The sequence below is a fragment of the Giraffa tippelskirchi genome, chromosome 4 (assembly GCF_054371585.1).
Source record: "Giraffa tippelskirchi isolate mGirTip1 chromosome 4, T2T-mGirTip1v1.2.pri, whole genome shotgun sequence".
Taxonomy (NCBI): domain Eukaryota; kingdom Metazoa; phylum Chordata; class Mammalia; order Artiodactyla; family Giraffidae; genus Giraffa; species Giraffa tippelskirchi.
In genome coordinates this window covers 132,169,288-132,182,594 of record NC_137278.1, presented here as the reverse complement: position 1 = coordinate 132,182,594, position 13,307 = coordinate 132,169,288, and the positions used below count along the sequence as shown (strand labels likewise).

The window sequence follows — 13,307 nt, the reverse complement described above, 5'->3', positions numbered from 1 at the left end:
TGAACAATCAAGTAAATAGATGGAGGATGGTGAGAGTCAGATTTCTTTCTTAGTGTTAGAGTTGGAAGTTACAGAAAAGCAAGAAGAAGCTAAATGATCCATGTGATAATGGATTAGAGTTGGGGACATCAGTGTGAACCCATTTTTAATGATGTAGATATAATGGTTATATATAGAAATATTAATAAATATGTCTGTGTGTATATATAAAGATTAGTATACATACATGTATTTTCTTTCTCTGTCAGCTGAGAGTGCCTAGAAGCAATGACACACCGCAAAAGCAGCAAGCACCCCTATCTTATATTTCTATAACATTCTCCAGTAAAAGGAACCAGAGCTCTTTGGAGAAATGGCTGATTCTAACACTAGGGCAAGAAATATACAAGATGATCCTAGAGCATCTTGTAGTGCCAGAAAGTAATGAAGTGTTCAAGAAACCTGCAATGGTAGAAGTATATCAAAAGGACACAGGTGCCAACTGAAATAGCTCAATGCCCCAAACTGGAGCAACTTGAGCACAAATAAATAAAGTTATATTGGATTAAAACTCAAGATATAAAATCAATATCTATGAGTACATAGTGTTATAAATAACTAAATAATTGAATGAATGAATGGAGGAATATAAACAAAGTTATCATGCAGAAGAATTCCAAATAATTTATATAGATACTCCCCCTTTAAGGAGAAGGAACATACCTTACTCTTTAAGTGTGGGTTGTGCATAATAACTTCCAAAGAGTACAGTGTGAAGAGGGAGGAGAGGAGTAACTTTACAGTGGGAAAAACCTGACAAGTATTACCTCAGCCTGGTGATCAAGGTTAACATCATCGGTGATAAATCATGTTGATAGCATGAACCTCTGATAGAATGTGGTGAGAACTGTATTTTACCTCTGTGATCTTCCTCCCCAAGCCGCACAGTCCCAGGGCAATTATGAGAAAAACATCAGACAAATCCTAGTTGTTGGACAGTCTATAAAATATCTGACCAGAATTCCTCAGAACTGTTAAGGTCATCACAAAGAAAGTCTAAGAAGCTGACTGAGTCAAAAAAACCAGCCAAGAAAAGCCTGAGGAGACTTGTTGACTAAATGTAATGTGGTATTATCGATGGGATCCTGGAACAAAAAAGAGATTACATAAAAGCTAAGGAAATCTGAGTAAAGTATGGACTTCAGTTAATAATAATGCAGCAGGGCTTCCCTGGTGGCTCAGTGGTAAATGGGTTCAATCCCTGATCTGGGAAGATCCCACATGCCTTAGAGTGTGTAAGACCGTGCACTGCAACTGTTGAGCCTGTGCTCTAGAACCCAGGAGCTGCAACTACTGAAGTGTCTGTGACCTGTGCTCCGCAACAAGAGAAACCACCACAATGAGAGGCCTGCACACTGGAACTAGAGAGTAGCCCCCACTCACAGCAACTAGAGAAAAGCCACATGGCAATGAAGACCCAGCACAGCTATAAATAAATAATAGCTATAAATAAATAAATAATAAGTAAAATTATTTTTAAAAAGTGCAGCAGTATTGGTTCATTAATTGTGACAAATATACCACACTGCTGCTGCTGCTGCTAAGTCACTTCAGTCGTGTCCGACTCTGTGCGACCCCATAGACTGCAGTCCACCAGGCTCCCCTGTCCCTGGGATTCTCCAGGCAAGAACACTGGAGTGGGTTGCCATTTCCTTCTCCAATGCATGAAAGTGAAAAGTGAAAGTGAAATCGCTCAATCGTATCCGACTGTTAGCGACCCCATGGACTTCAGCCTACCAGGCTCCTCCATCCATGGGGTTTCCCAGGCAAGAGTACTGGAGTGGGTTGCCATTGCCTTCTCCATATACCACACTAATAATGCTAATAATGAGGGAAACTGTATGGTGTGTATGAGATTTTTCTTTGTATTATCTCCACAATTTTTCTTTAATCTAAAATTATTCCACAACAAAAAGTTTGTTTAAAAAAACCAATTTCCCACTAAAAAGAAGCAGAGCTTTTTGGAGAAATGGCTAATTCCTGGTCTGAGGAATAAAATGTACAGTAAAAGCCTGAAACATCTTGTTATTCTAGAAAGCAAGTAAGTTCTCAAAAAAATAGTTGGATTATGTCAAAAGGACATAGGAAGCTGGCACAAAGAGACTCTTCTTGGTAAAAAAAACTGGACACCATAAGCATTCACAAGAACATTTACAGCAATTGATGGAAATGCACTTATTTTTTAAATCATGATCTCATAAGAGATTTTACAGAGAGAAAGTGAAAAACATTCTTATATATTCTGAAAATTGGCAATATAAAGGGAAAGAATTAAGCTTTATCCTATATTTTCCATATGGACTGTTTCAGGCAACCAAATGGCACTTCTTCACTCTTTGCTACCTATGATCCTTGAACCTGGATCTAAGCAAGCTTTAGAGCTAACTTAAAATTACAGGAAATATGGAGGGTAGAGGAACAAGTTAAGTGAACCATTAAGAAGCAAATAAATAAGAATGGCTCACACTCTTTTAATTATTCAACAAGACAATTGCATGGAGATAAAAAGAAAAAGGAAGGACTTTAGATTCAAAGAAATGAGACTTAACCAAGATAATGTGTTCCCCTTATATAGATTCTAATTAAAACAAACTTATTATGAAAATGAATTTTTAAAGATAATTAGGAAAATCTAAATATGGACCAAGGAATTGTTATTAGTTTATTTGGTATGAAAATGGCATTGAAGTTATGTAAGAAAATGTTCATATTTGTTAGAGATGAATATTGAAGTTGCAAGGATAAAATGATATGAAGTCTACCTCAAAGTAATGAATCAAAAAAGAGAAAGGGATAGATGAAGCAAGTGTTGCAAAATCTTGATAATCAAAGTATCCAGATAATGGGTTGTTTTTATTGTTTAGTTGTTAAGCTATGTCCGCCTCTTTGTGATCCCATGGACTTAGCCAGCCAGGCTCCTTTGTCTATGAGATTTTCTGGGCAAGAGTACTGGAGTGGGTTGCCATTTCCTTCTCTAGGGAATCTTCCCAACCCAGGGATCAAACCTGCCTCTCCTGAACTGGCAGGCAGGTTCTTTTATCACTGAGCCACCAGGGAAGCCCAGTGGATATATAGCTGTTAATTATACTCTTCTCTCTATTTGGAATATGTTTGAAAATAATCATTAACCCTTTTGAAGAGCAAGTTGCAGAAGACATACATCATATTCTGTTTTTGTAGCCAGTGTGGTGGGCTCTATGATACACTGCCCAGGTCTCCTTTTACTGAGGACTTGTTGCCCTGGCTGATGCCCTCAGCTGTCAGCCCCTTCAGAGACCGCCTCAGCTGTAGGGAACTGCCTCAACCAGGGTCATACCACTTTTTGAGGTGGCAAGTTCCAATGACTGACTGATGTGGCAGTATAAAGCCCTGGCCCTCTCAGCCCAACTTAGTACAACTCTGAAGGATCATTCTTGCTCCAGAGAACCCCGTGGGATTGGCTAAGACAGTTGTGGGGTCTGCATGATGACATGACATCCCTCTACCTATCCTGCTTCCTTTCTCCCACTTCTCCAGATGTTGAGCCCAAGGACAAGTCTCAATAAACACTGTGCATTAACCGTTTACAAAACTCAAGACATGAAAGCAACCTCAATGTCCATAGACAGAAGAATGGATACAAAAGATGCAGTATATGTATATACGATGGAATACTACATAGCCAGAAAAAGGAATGCAATGATGCTATTTGCAGCAACAAGGATAGACCTAGAGATTATCATACTAAGTGAAGTAAATCAGAAAGAAAAGACAAATACCATATGATATCACTTATATGATATCGAGGGGAACCTAAAATATGGCACAAATGAACATATTTATGAAACAGAAACATACTCAGACATAGAAAACAGACTTATGGTTGCCAAAGGGAGAGAAGGAGTGGGAGAGGGATGGATTGGGAGTTTGGGGTTAGCAGGTGCAAACTATTATATTAATATATAGAATAGATAAACAACAGGTCCTACTGTATATAATACAGGGAACTGTATTCAGTATCCAGTAATAAAGCACTATGAAAAAGAATATGTGTGATAACTGAATCACTTTGCTGGACAGTGAGAACTGACACAACATTGTAAATCAACTATACATCAATAGAATAAATTTAAAAACAAAACACAGGGCTTCCCAGGTGGCTCAGTGGTAAAGAATCCTCCTGCCAATGTAGGAGACTCTGGTTTGAGCCCTGGTCTGGGACAATCTCACATGCCGTGGAGCAACTAAGCCCATGTGTCACAACTACTGAGCCTGTGCCCTAGGGCCTGTGTTCTACAACACGAGAGTAGCCCCTGCTCACCACAACTAGAGAAAAACCCTCACAGCAACGAAGACCCAGCACAGATCAAAATAAATAAATAAAATTATTTTAAAATAAATAAAAATAAGAAAAAGCACTGTGCATGCTAAATTCCATCTCAGAGTTTGCTTTCCTGGGAATCCTATTTGTGACAGTCTGATGGGTTGGATTGTATCCCACTCTAAAATTCATATGTTGAGGTCCTAACCTCCAGTAGCTCAGAAGATGACCTTTCTTAGAGATAGGGTCTCTAAGGAGGGTTAAAGCGAGGTCATTAGGGTGGGCCCTCATCCCCTGGGATTCTTATAAAAAGGGGAAACTTGGACATATCTGAATTGTAGGAACACATGCGAAGTTCTTTTGCAGAGTTTGGCATTACAAGAGAAGGAAGTATGGGGACTTCCCTGGAGGTCCAGCAGTTAAGATTCCATGCTTTCACTGCTAGGGGCACAGATTCAACCCCTGGCTGGGAAGTTGGGGAACTAAGATCCCACATGTCTCACAGGACAGCCAAAAAAAATAAAATAACAACAAGAGAAGGAAGTATGGGCAAACACAGAAATCTGTTTCCTTTTATAAGGACCAAAGTACACATAGGAGAGTTTCTTTGGTAGCATTCACTTCTGGTCCTCCTGGGCATCTTTAACGGCCAGTGGAACACGACATGGGGGGAAAAGCCCTGCTTCCATTCACAGTGCTTCAGGAAAAGGTTGTTCATATGAACTCGATGAATCACCTGAAATGACTCATTTATGTAATTTTGAGAAGAGATTCAGAAGATTTCTTTAATTCCAAAATGTTGACTTGCAGTGGAAAACAATGTGATTAACCTCATTCTCCATCTTGCCAGAAAATAGGATTAATGTTTACCTCAGAACAGTAATATGAGGCTTAATGTTTCAGAGGAAGTTTTTGATGAGTGGTATTTAAGAAATTCAACCTGTTTGAGCTGCAACTGAGGTCAACTGTTTTCTTGTTTAGCTAAACAGGAATTCTATTTTGTTTTTCCTTTAGTAGCGGCCTGGGTGCCTGGTACTCCCCCAGAGGCCACCAGTCCTGGCCCTCTCACCTTCTAAGGGTGATAATAAGGCTTTCTGAAGTCATAGCCAGGCAGGTCACTGCCCCTCTGCCCCTTGGGTGGTTGCCACTGGAGGGTATGCAGTTCCTGCTCTGGGGTCCTGAGCCGTTTTTTCACAAGGAACACTTTCCATACCCAGGAGGGTCACTTAGGGCTGAGTAGCTTCAAAAAGGCAACTGACATTAAGTGGGAAAGCAGTCCAGTCTCAAAAACTTGGCAGCCAGCGGACTGCAGCTCAAATCACACATCTAAACATTGGGAGTAGGAAACAATGAAAAGGAACAATTGCTTAGCGGACATTGAAAACCTATTTTCCTAAAGCTAAAATCATTGCTCTCTCTTTTAACCCCAAGATAAAGGACACGGTTGACGCTTTTCTCAGAAAACAGGTGGGATTGAGGAGATTTATTTGTGACTTACTGGAAGCGCAAACAGAAGCTTTTATTGTTGATAGCTAGGCTGGGTGGCTGCCAGGAGACACATCCCAGAGGAGCTGGGCTGCCAAGTCCTGACACACAAAGAGAGCTGACCTAGTCCTTTTTTATGCTGACTGCCTACTCAGAAATTATATCAGAGAATGGTATTGAAAGACCCAGTGATTTAAGACAATTATGGAGACTTTAGAGCAATCCTAATTCTAAGGGACCATTTAGAGGGAAGTGGTGAAGCAGTATAATCATTAGCTTTATGTGGAACCACTGTTGAGTTTCTGTAGGGAAACTGCCCTGAGACAGCTCTACATGGCCAGACATTCAGTACCATCATCTTCCTCCTCCTTGGAAACTACAGATTTAAGTTCAAACTTTCAGCAAATGCCTCCTAGAAACCTCCAGGGGAAAACATTGTTAATAAATCAGTAATTATAGGCTAGGGAATATTTTTCAGATTCTGAAGTGTAAGTCAGAGGGAGAAAGGGACAGTGTGTGCATGCTGGGAGGTTTGGGGAAGAAGAAAGAGAGCAGGGGAGGGGAGAGAGAAAGATCAAGTTTTTAGGTGAAGAGTAAAAGCAGAGACATTACTTTATCAACAAAGGTCCGTCTAGTCAAGGCTATGGTTTTTCCAGTGGTCATGTATGGATGTGAGAGTTGGATGGTGAAGAAAGCTGAGCACCAAAGAATTGATGCTTTTGAACTGTGGTGTTGGAGAAGACTCTTGAGAGTCCCTTGGACTGCAAGGAGATCCAACCAGTCCATTCTAAAGGAAATCAGTCCTGGGTATTCATTGGAAGAACTGATGTTGAAGCTGAAACTCCGGTATTTTGGTCACCTGATTCGACGAGCTGACTCATTTGAAAAGACCCTGATGCTGGGAAAGATTGAAGGCAGGAGAAGGGAATGACAGAAGATGAGATGATTGGATGGCATTACTGACTCAGTGGACATGAGTTTGGGTAAACTCCGGGAGTTGGTGATGGACAGGGAGGCCTGGCGTGCTGCGGTTCATGGGGTCACAAAGAGTCGAACACGACTGAGCAACTGAACTGAACTGAACTGAATCTACAATATGGGCTTCCCTGGTGGATCAGCAGTAAAGAATCTGCCTGCCAATGCAGGATACATGGGTTTGATCCCTGGGTCAGGAAGATCCCCTGGAGGGGAAATCTTGTCTGGGAAATCCCATGGACAGAGGAGCCTGGAGGGCTACAGTCCACGGGGTTGCAAAAGAGTTGGACGGGCTTAGTGACTAAACAACAGCAAATCTATAATGTGGAATAAGACATAGGTCTTCTTAGACACAACAGAATCCTAAGATGAGGGGGCTAGAAAGAGCTCTAGAGATGATTTTCCTGTCCATCACTGGTCATTTTACTAATGAGGAAAAGTGGAATGACCTGTTCAAAGAGAAAGTGTCAAGTGGTGGGACAACAGGGCTGGAAGCCAGGTGCTCACTCTTGTCACGAAACCCTAACTTCCCATCCATCTGTGTTTGATTCCCACCTTGTCTGACAGCTCTGGCCCCTCATCCATCAGAGGTTTTGGACAAAGGGAACAGTTAGCAGGTGGGATTCTGACTCAGTACAATTACCTTCCAGCCTCTGTCTTATATCATCTCATCCTAAAACAAGTAAATCAATTCTGTTTTTCCACCAGCTCTTATTTTCTTAATATTTCATTTGGAAAATATGACACTTAAGTATAAAAGAAGAGGAATAGCCCCAAAGGATATTTTTACAAAGCAGTTCACATTCTATGATCTTTTATTATGGTATGGATCCACACATCTCCCCCACTTGTAGTATCATCTGCTGCAGTCTCATGTCCCCTCCCCCACCTACAATAAGTTTGTTCTTTGTAGTAACCTGAGTCCCAAGAATTTTACCAGGATGCAGTCCAGGGACCACAAAGGACTTAAGGTATTGGCTCTTCCAGATAAATTGATTGAAACCATTTAATTTGTAGACTACTGGGGGAGGGGCATGCATGGTGATGGGTATAATATAAAACATAATAATAGTGTTTGTCTAGAGCTCAGCCTTGGGTCTTTAATTACCTTCTTCTCACCTTTATTATCATCTTGTACTCTACTAGACTTACTGTCGCCTCAACTACCAACAGGCCAATACAGTAATTTATGTTTATTTCTTTGAGGTACACACAGTCAAAAACAAGAATGACACAAATGGGGACTATTTAGTTTGGATTCTTAGCAGATGGCTGGTACCTAGTACCCAGAATCCTCCAGGCATCTGAGTTTTATCTTGTCATCCCATGCTTATTCCCTATTTCCTGATAGAGGAAGGGGGGTAATCCTCTTGCTTTCCTCACCTGGTCTCCAGGACGTAGGTGAGGGCATATATGGGGAAATGATGAGATAGTCTTCAAAACTGGGGAAGTAAAATTGTCCACATAAATGTTTTAAAATGATTAATGTCTGTATAAATACACCCTTTTGCCTCAGCACAAGAATTTCGGATTCTTTTAGGTATCGAAAAGAAATGTATGGGACTTCGCTGGAGGTCCAGTGGTTAAGACACCGTGCTTCCATTGCAGGGGGTCCAAGTTTGATCCCTGACCAGGGAGCTGAGATTTCACATGTCACATGGCCAAAAATAAAAGAAAATAAAAAGAAGAAATTTACATGTGACCAACTAAGTCAGCAAAAATTAATTTTTAGGCATCTACTCAGTGGCTTCCCAGGTGGCTCAGTGGTAAAGAATCTGCCTGCCAATGAAGATCCCCTGGAGAAGGAAATGCAGCCCACTCCATTATTCTTACCTGGGAAACTCCTTGGACAGAGGGGCCTGGCGGGCTACCATCTATGGGGTTGCAAAGAGTTGGACACGACTGAGCACGCATGCAGTGACTTGGTGTTCAGTGATACACCTAGTACTATGGAGGTTAATAGTAATAGCTGATGTTTACTGAGCTCTTACAGCATGCCAAGCATCAGCTGAGCATTAGCACATGAGCTGCCTCATTTACCCTTATACCCACTCCTATGAGGTAGGTCCCGTTACCATGTCCATCTTAAACATTAGGAACTAAGGCACAGAGAAGGTAGTCATTTGCCCAACATCATACAGCTGGAAAGTGGGACAGCCAGGATTTGAGCATAGTTTGATTCCAGGATTTATGATCTTAAGGAACTATACATCACGATTCCCACCTTCAGTAAATTTATAGTCTAGTTGGGTGAAACATGTCTAATACACATTAAAATGACTGTAAATTATGTTAGATGCACATATATAATCAAGTGCTAAATTAGATGCTATCAACTGTGAATGCTTCAGAAGTTCAGGAGGCACAGGGAGCCATGGATCAGGCAGGCAGGGTTTCTTGAAGCTGAGCCTTGAATTGTCTCTGAAATGTGCACAGAGAAAAGACCACCCCAGGCAAGAAGGGGGCAAAAGAGCTGGAAGCAAGAATGAGCAAGACCTGTGCAGGAGGAGGAAGCACTCAGCCTGACCACAGCTGTGTGGGGCTGAAGGGAGGGACTGGACTGGCTATGAAGTCCTTTAAAGCAGAACAGAGTTTAGGCTTGTGCAGCAGCAGGGAGGGAGTCATTAAAGGCCCTGGATCAATAAAGCAATATTGGGATATCCCATTAGCAAAGGAATGTTTAAGGAAGATGTGCTTGGCAGGATATAGAAAATCCCTCTTATTAAAATCCACCAATTAAAGATTGACATAAAGCTCAGAAAAACATGTATGAAATTACTCTAAATTGTTACCAATTCTTATTCTCAAATTCACTGTTTATTCTGTATAATCTTTATGATTTATTTTTATCCTTATTTCACATAAGCGAGTTCTACCAATTCGATCTTTACAATACTTTTCAAAGTTGTCCATTTCTCTATACTTCCTTGCCATTATTTTAGTTTGGCTACCATCTTAAGGGAGAAGGGAGGCATCAGAGAAGCCTTCCTGGAAGAGATAACATTTTTTCAGAGTTCTGAATATATAGTAAGAATTAGCCAGGTATGAAGGGAGGAGGTAGGAATGGGGATGGGATTGAGAAGGTGGGAACAAGATGGAGGGGGAGTGGGGATAGCATAATGGGCAGAAGAAAGCAAAAAACAAAGTAATAGACACAGAATTTAGTGCTAGACCTCAGGTGATGCAATAGGAAATATTAAAGGTGGCGTTAACTTAGTGACAGGGATCACTAGTGGGTGGTGAGGGCCCAAAGATTTCAGGCTGGAAGGCTGATGATCTTGTTACATGGTATCTAAATATTTGATCAAGATGTCACTTCTTGGGACTTCCCTGGTGGTCCAATGGTTAAGAGTCCACCTGCCAATGCAGGGGACGCAGGTTAGTTCTCTAGTCTGAGAAGATCCCACATGTCATGGGGCAACTAAGCCCATATGCCACAACTACTAAAGCCCGTGTGACCCAGAGCACATGCTCCACAACAAGAGAAGCCACTGCAATGAGAAGCCCATGCACTGAAACTAGAGAGAAAGTCTGCACATAGCACGAAGACCCAATACAGCCAAAAATAAGTAAATAAATAAATTTCTTTTTGAAAGTCACCTCTTACACCCTGGGAGACAGACAGTCTCCAGAGTGGGGGATACAAAGGGCCCTTGAAAAGATGATGTATGAGCCAGGCCTTGAACACACAATTTGGCCTTCTCAGTGGAGGGAACAATCTTGGCAAAGGCAACATAACTGGTGGCAAAAAGAACAAGGATCCTAAATGCCAGACTACGCTCTGGGAAGATTAATCTCTTTGAGGGTATAGGGTGCTGGGAAATATACCTAAGTAGCTGCTGCTGCTGCTAAGTCACGTCAGTTGTGTCCGACTCTGTGCGACCCCACAGACAGAAGTCCACCAGGCTCCTCTGTCCCTGGGATTCTCCAGGCAAGAATACTGGAGTGGGTTGCCATTTCCTTCTCCAATGCATGAAAGTGAAAAGTGAAAATGAAGTTGCTCAGTCGTGTCCGACTCTTCGCGACCCCATGGACTGTAGCCCACCAGGCTCCTCCATCCATGGGATTCTCCAGGCCAGAGTACTGGAGTGGGTTGCCATTGCCTTCTCCTCTATACCTAAGTAGGGATAAACTAAATTAAAGGATAAGATCCATTTGGAAACTATGTATTATTTTAGAGATATGTTGAAGAATAAATTAAGTAAAAAATTTAAATTATCTTTCAGAATCCAGTGAGAAGTTAGTGATAGATTTTTTAAAAACAATCTTAATTGGATATAATTCATATACCATACAATTCATATTTTGAAAGTGTACAATTCAGTGCTTTTTTAACATATTCACAGAGTTACACAAACATTGCCACAGTTAATTTTAGAACACTTTTCATCACCTCCCCAAAGAAGCCCATTTCTACCCTTTCTGCCAGCTTCTGGTGATTTACTAGTTTACTCCTATCAGTGTGGGGTTTTCTACTTTGGACATTTCATATAAAAGGATTAATAGAATATGTGATCTTTTGTGACTGACTTCTTTTATAAATGCTAGATTTTGCAACTTCATGATTTGTCATTAAGTAACTAATGGTTATACATTTCCAATTGTATTAGGAAGTAACAATAGTAAATATTCAGAAAACAGTCAGTGGGGCTGGACAGTAGTATAAGGATAAAGACACCAGGCCAGGAATCAGGAGGTTTGAGTTCTTGTCTTGTTTCTGCTCTTAAGCAGGTGTGTGATCATGAGCAAGGCAGCACCTCTCTGGGCCCCAGGTCACCATCTGTAAGATAAGAGAAATGGGATTAGAACAGCCATTCTTAACCTTTAACACACAGTAGCATTGCACGTGAAGCTTTTTGAAAAATAAGCAATCCTGGGCTCTCACCTCAAGATATTTCAAAAGCTTCTAAGGTGAGTTTGTTGCTTGACAGGCGTTAGGAATTTCAGGACTTACATGTTCTTTAGGTTTCCTTCTAGATCTGACATCCTATGAGGTAAATTTATTTACCAGTACATTTTGCCTAGACCCATACCTGTGGCTTTTGGTGAAGTCCCTCTGTCTGTGGTTAGTAATTACATCAAATGTGAGGTCCTTGTGATGATGCTCTGGATACAGCAATTGCTGGTGGCAGTGGTCCTGGGTGCCTGACTTGAACTCATTGTGAGTCATAGTAATAACCAAGAGCAATTTGCCTTCCCAAATGCGTCCCTCTCTACCGAGGACAGAAATAACTGAAAATAAGGAACAAGCTATGTGAGTAAACAGCATACATATGGTGTATTGCTAAGCACTGAAATCTGTGAATGTGTGTGTGTGAGAGAGACAGAGGGGGAGAGAGGCAGATGGAGAGAGAATGTTTGATGTCTTAAAAGCCCGTTTCCCCCCTAGACAGCTGGTCAAATTCCTAACTTGTGAGGCTACTTTAAACAAGATGGGAAGAGATACTGAACACTTTTAGGGGAAGTCTTGAGTTCCGTACTTTCTGTTTACAAGAAAAATGTAGACATTTGACCTTCTCCTTGAGTATTAGCAGTTTGTCACTCCCATTCCTTTTTATCTCTCTTCAGCTGCCAAACTCCTTAAAGCTGGAGGAGACGAAGCTAAAATTATAAGTCTGGCCTCCACTTAAGAAAAAATAGAGAAAGAAACCTCACAAATGTAAGTGAATTAACACTCACTATTATCTAATATGAGTGTTCAAAACAGCAGGGAGAGTTGCTTGCTTCCTAATTTAGTTTAGTTACAAAATCAGTCTTCAGCACATGGTTTTGTGGCCATCTTATGTGCATGTGTGCTAAGTCACTTCCGTCATGTCTGACTCTTTGTGACCGCATGGACTGTAGCCCACAAGGCTCCTCTGTCCATAGAATTCTCCAGGCAAGAATACTGGAGTGGGTTGCCATGCCCTCTCGTCCTCAAAGCTTCCTTTTACTAGGTATGAAATAATTTTATTCCATAAATCTTACAACATTTCGGCTTTTGAGTTTACTTTATCTAATGATTTTTATGTCCTATTTCCCTTCATCCCACTTATCTTTATGCACAATTTTCTGCTGTATAGTTTTTCACATTTTAGTATCTCTGAAATCAGCAAGCACCTCACAACCAGTGGTATCTGAAGTTTAGTGAAATATGGTAAGTTCTTTTTTTTTTGGTAAGTTCTTTTTTTTTTTGGTAAGTTCTTTTTGAGTGAGCTTTTTCACCTCCTACCATCCACTAGATGAGGTTCTTCCATCCAACCATTTAGTTCTAATTCATAAATTTCGTAAAAGTAAAAGTGAAAGTTGCTCAGTCCATAGAATTCTCCAGACCAGAGTACTGGAGTGGGTAGCCTTTCCCTTCTCCAGGGAATCTTTCCAACCCAGGGATCAAATCCAGGTCTCCCTCATTGCAGGTGGATTCTTTACCAGCTGAGCCACAGGGAAGCCCAAGAATACTGGAGCGGGTAGCTTATCCCTTCTCCAGCGGATTTTCTGACACAGGAATTGAACCAGGATCTCCTGCATT

The 13,307-nt window shown here is 41.1% G+C and overlaps 1 protein-coding gene and 1 long non-coding RNA gene across 13 annotated transcripts in view; one reads left to right on the top strand and one right to left on the bottom strand.

Annotated features, from left to right (window-relative positions):
* Positions 1-13,307, top strand: part of LOC145547347 (tubulin alpha-1C chain-like) — a 92,902-nt gene that overhangs the window by 19,823 nt on the left and 59,772 nt on the right. For 3 of the 12 annotated variants that reach the window (XM_081596724.1, XM_081596713.1, XM_081596716.1), the window contains one exon: positions 12,368-12,458. The exons of 8 other annotated variants lie outside the window; for them this stretch is intronic. The gene's annotated coding sequence lies outside the window, so the exon portion shown is untranslated. Of the gene's footprint in view, positions 1-12,367; positions 12,736-12,861; positions 12,936-13,307 lie in introns of all 12 variants that reach the window. One more of the 12 variants, XM_081596715.1, reaches the window with a different exon arrangement.
* Positions 11,390-11,842, bottom strand: LOC145547355 (uncharacterized). Its single transcript, XR_014083768.1, has 2 exons — positions 11,685-11,842; positions 11,390-11,579 (listed from the first exon to the last, which is right to left on the bottom strand). It is a non-coding gene; the product is annotated as an uncharacterized LOC145547355 (long non-coding RNA).